The sequence below is a fragment of the Schistocerca serialis genome, unplaced genomic scaffold (assembly GCF_023864345.2).
Source record: "Schistocerca serialis cubense isolate TAMUIC-IGC-003099 unplaced genomic scaffold, iqSchSeri2.2 HiC_scaffold_1162, whole genome shotgun sequence".
Taxonomy (NCBI): Eukaryota; Metazoa; Arthropoda; class Insecta; order Orthoptera; family Acrididae; genus Schistocerca; species Schistocerca serialis.
Genome location: NW_026047362.1, coordinates 115,001 through 120,000, shown reverse-complemented (window position 1 = coordinate 120,000; position 5,000 = coordinate 115,001). Strand labels below are relative to the sequence as shown.

The window sequence follows — 5,000 nt, the reverse complement described above, 5'->3', positions numbered from 1 at the left end:
TGGCTGGCATCGTTTATGGTTAGAACTAGGGCGGTATCTGATCGCCTTCGAACCTCTAACTTTCGTTCTTGATTAATGAAAACATACTTGGCAAATGCTTTCGCTTCTGTTCGTCTTGCGACGATCCAAGAATTTCACCTCTAACGTCGCAATACGAATGCCCCCGCCTGTCCCTATTAATCATTACCTCGGGTTCCGAAAACCAACAAAATAGAACCGAGGTCCTATTCCATTATTCCATGCACACAGTATTCAGGCGGGCTTGCCTGCTTTAAGCACTCTAATTTGTTCAAAGTAAACGTGCCGGCCCACCGAGACACTCACTCAAGAGCACCCTGGTAGGATTGCAACGGGGTCCGCCTCGGGACGCACGAGCACGCACGAGGCGCGTCGCACGCCTTCGACTCGCCCCACCGGCAGGACGTCCCACGATACATGCCAGTTAAACACCGACGGGCGGTGAACCAACAGCGTGGGACACAAATCCAACTACGAGCTTTTTAACCGCAACAACTTTAATATACGCTATTGGAGCTGGAATTACCGCGGCTGCTGGCACCAGACTTGCCCTCCAATAGATACTCGTTAAAGGATTTAAAGTGTACTCATTCCGATTACGGGGCCTCGGATGAGTCCCGTATCGTTATTTTTCGTCACTACCTCCCCGTGCCGGGAGTGGGTAATTTGCGCGCCTGCTGCCTTCCTTGGATGTGGTAGCCGTTTCTCAGGCTCCCTCTCCGGAATCGAACCCTGATTCCCCGTTACCCGTTACAACCATGGTAGGCGCAGAACCTACCATCGACAGTTGATAAGGCAGACATTTGAAAGATGCGTCGCCGGTACGAGGACCGTGCGATCAGCCCAAAGTTATTCAGAGTCACCAAGGCAAACGGACCGGACGAGCCGACCGATTGGTTTTGATCTAATAAAAGCGTCCCTTCCATCTCTGGTCGGGACTCTGTTTGCATGTATTAGCTCTAGAATTACCACAGTTATCCAAGTAACGTGGGTACGATCTAAGGAACCATAACTGATTTAATGAGCCATTCGCGGTTTCACCTTAATGCGGCTTGTACTGAGACATGCATGGCTTAATCTTTGAGACAAGCATATGACTACTGGCAGGATCAACCAGGGAGCTGCGTCAACTAGAGCTGAGCAGCCGGCCGCCCGGGAGTGTGTCCCGGGAGCCCGCGCGAACACGCAAGCGTCCGCTCAATTATTCTGCAAACAGGAGGAGGCTGAGCTCCCCTGCACAATACACCTCGAAACCCTCTCAGGTCCCGGCGGCGCGCAGCGCCGTCCTAAGTACTTGGTCGGGTTCGAGAGAGGCGCAATCGCCCGGAGTTTGGCGAGTAGACGCTTTAGGTGCGACCACCCGTGCTCCCAACTGAGCTTGCCGCTGCCGACAGAGGCCCGGGAGCGTGCTGTCGTGGCATTGCCGGCGGGAGACAACACGCGCCACCTACGGTGGCCGGCAGCTCCAACGCCAGCGCCACAGAAGGACAAAAGCCCCACTTGGGTGCCGAAGCGAACTCTCCCAGCACAGCGCACGCGCCAACACGTCCGCACAGCTGCGATACAATCCACCTGCGAGAACCGCAGAGGCGACCGAGCAGCAGACGGCGTCGCGGCGCCGAGCGCCGGGCGGCGGCGCATCCTCAGCGCACACAGTCCTCAATCGGACCAGCACACTGCAGATGTCCACCGCGCTTCGCACCGGGCCCGCGAGGACCTACTTTGGCCGCACGGCGCCGCGTGCAGGGTGCGCCGGCGCGCAGCTGCGCCGCCTGCCGCCTCCGTCGGCCGGCGCGCCTGCCACTGGCCGCCCCCACCAGCCGGCTGTAGCGCGTGCGCCCACGCACCGCGCGGCCAGCACGCCGGGAGGCCCCCCCTCACCGGCCGGGGACGGTCCCACCCAGCCACCGCCGCGTATCGCTTCACACCCACATGCCATTCACGTTCGTGGGCATGGTGGGTATCGCTGAAACAACCGGTTGGTAGCTCAACCGATCGTCGCCATCACTGATTCACCTCTAGCGAGAACAACCGCACCACAACGGTTTACCAGTTCTTCATTTGCGTAACGTCACCAGCAAACGTAGACGTCCATCGCCATTTGCAAATTCAACGATTGTTGCATGCCTGTGTCAGGTGTCACGACACACTATGTCTGCCCACATACACGCAACAACATGTGCACGCTTCGCGAACACGTGGAAGGTGGCCCCCGTACGTATGCGATGTCCATTGCGCGAACGACTGTCAACCGGCCTCTGTCGCATGTCGCAGATGTGGAACGCAGTGCACCATGCTATCACGGTGTGTGAGAAGAGACGACTACGTCTGACAACACGCGCCACTACATCAACAGACGGCTCATGGTGATCGCCATCCACGGCATACCATACTGCAATCCAGCTCTTATAGGGAGACGACACGTAGCTGAGTGCACAATATTTGGACCGTATGGTTCGCCGTTGTTGGCGCAGTCGTGGTACGGTCACACATGTACCACGATGTATCATTCAGTACATGAGGACCAATGTGCAGTACAGTGTGTGATTTGGACGTACAACATCAGCGGACAGTTGACACAAGCCGTACCACAACGTAGGCTGTGCTTCGCCATGCGAATGCCAATGAACAACTGCGAAGGGCATTGAGCATGTACGTCCTGCTGCCGTCCGCATTACAGTGTATAGCTGCAAGGTGTTTAACATGAAGCGATACTCTGGGGACCGGGCAGTGCGAGTAGCAAACTATATTGCGGGGGTTGCAGTTAGGCAACACTACACTAATTTAACGCGTCGTATGACAATTACAGAGCAGGTTAAGGCCCAACGTGTGTTGGGTTAAGGCGCAACGTGGGTTGGGTTAAGGCGCAACGTGGGTTAGGTTAAGGCGCAACGTGGGTTGGGTTAAGGCGCAACGTGGGTTAGGTTAAGGCGCAACGTGGGTTAGGTTAAGGCGCAATATAGGTTAGGTTAAGGCGCAATATAGGTTAGGTTAAGGCGCAATATAGGTTAGGTTAAGGCGCAATATAGGTTAGGTTAAGGCGCAATATAGGTTAGGTTAAGGCGCAATATAGGTTAGGTTAAGGCGCAATATAGGTTAGGTTAAGGCGCAATATAGGTTAGGTTAAGGTACAATATGGGTTAGGTTAAGGCGCAATATAGGTTAGGTTAAGGTACAATATGGGTTAGGTTAAGGTACAATGTGGGTTAGGTTAAGGTACAATGTGGGTTAGGTTAAGGCGCAATATAGGTTAGGTTAAGGTACAATATGGGTTAGGTTAAGGTACAATGTGGGTTAGGTTAAGGTACAATGTGGGTTAGGTTAAGGTACAATATGGGTTAGGTTAAGGCGCAATATAGGTTAGGTTAAGGTACAATATGGGTTAGGTTAAGGCGCAATATAGGTTAGGTTAAGGTACAATATGGGTTAGGTTAAGGTACAATGTGGGTTAGGTTAAGGTACAATGTGGGTTAGGTTAAGGCGCAATATAGGTTAGGTTAAGGTACAATATGGGTTAGGTTAAGGTACAATGTGGGTTAGGTTAAGGTACAATGTGGGTTAGGTTAAGGTACAATGTGGGTTAGGTTAAGGTACAATGTGGGTTGGGTTAAGGTACAATGTGGGTTAGGTTAAGGTACACATTGTTGTAAGGAAAGGTGTATTGGGGGGGGGGGGGGGCGGCGGCGGCGGCGGCGGCCGGTTTGTTGATTGTGATTATAGTAAGTGGATGCCTGCGGCATCATCTGATTTGCCACGTCAGGATGCACCTTTGGCTCATGACAGGCGGCGCTCTGATTCCATGCTTGTGGCAGACCTGTGTCTTTCATTCCTGCCATTGTTTGTGTGCTGTGACAGGAGGCAGTATTGTGATGTTGGGTGTACCCCTGTGTAGGACATGTGTGGGTGTTGGTGGCTTAGCTGAGCAATGGTGGTTGTCGGAAGGGTGGGGTATTCTGTTTTGTGAGTGGACCTCCCGGTCTGGTTATGATAGTGTGGATTGTCTAATGTGGCGGAGAGGATGCACTGGGTGTTGTTCCATGCTGGTGCTTACATATTGTCTTTGTGCCTGTTACAGGCAGAGAGTAGTGCGTGATAAGAGTGTCTGGCTGACGTGTGGTTGTGATTGTGAGCAGAGTCTTTCAGCATGTATACGGACAGTTGTATACATTATCTGTATTTTGATGGCTCTATCTATTACTAATCAGCGCCGTGTATACGTTTCATCCGGTTCCAGTCGAAACTGTTGTATCTCTGTACATTAGTGACACGGCGAGGCCGCCATGTAGTTACTCGTCTCGGCAGCTTCCACCGGTGTATGGCAAATGATTATAAGGAATCAGTCTAGTCGTCAATACCGATAGTGTGACGTCACATGTCTGGGGTGGGGGACGCTGCGCCCTTCCGGTGGGTCATGGCCTAGGAAGACTCTTCCCACGCAGGGGGGCTTGGACTGTCATTGACTCTTCCGAGTAATATACTTGCCGTACGTTTTTGCGACTGCGAGTGCAACGCTCACCGGTACCGAAATGGATGGAGCGCCTCCTAGCTGCCGCTGAGCATCTGCATTCGTACAGAGAGCAACGCGATCGCGTCTGTAGCTCGTACGTGGTACAGCTCGCAGCTCATGTATATGGACAGCGGGAATGTCGCATATTGGACATAACTCTTCATGAAACGCACGTTATAGGGGTGGATTGCACATTGCGAGTGCGAGCAAAGTCCGCCGTGCATCCGCTGGAGTTGCGAGTTGGGCGGTTGGGGTGGGGCACGAACGGGTGCAGGTGGAGTGATTGCCGGTCCACGACTTCGTGCGGCAGAGGCGCTGGCGTTGGGGTGCTGTTGTCGACAGAGGGTGCAGGCTTTGTGGGTGGGGTCGAAAGAAGGGCGCTTTGGGCCCATCGCTGTCTTAGTCGGCTTGGCGTCTCATAGATGACGGTATCGTCGTTGCAGGAGGTCATGTTGCGGGAGACCTACAGATGGCG

General features: G+C 53.6%; 1 non-coding gene across 1 annotated transcript in view; it reads right to left on the bottom strand.

The window, feature by feature from the left end:
* The window catches only part of LOC126433185 (small subunit ribosomal RNA), a 1,910-nt gene extending 772 nt beyond the window's left edge, over nt 1-1,138 (bottom strand). Inside the window, exon 1 of the ribosomal RNA XR_007578301.1 lies at nt 1-1,138. This exon is cut by the window's left edge and continues 772 nt beyond it. This is a non-coding gene — a ribosomal RNA (small subunit ribosomal RNA).
* Nucleotides 1,139-5,000: the final 3,862 nt, after the last annotated feature.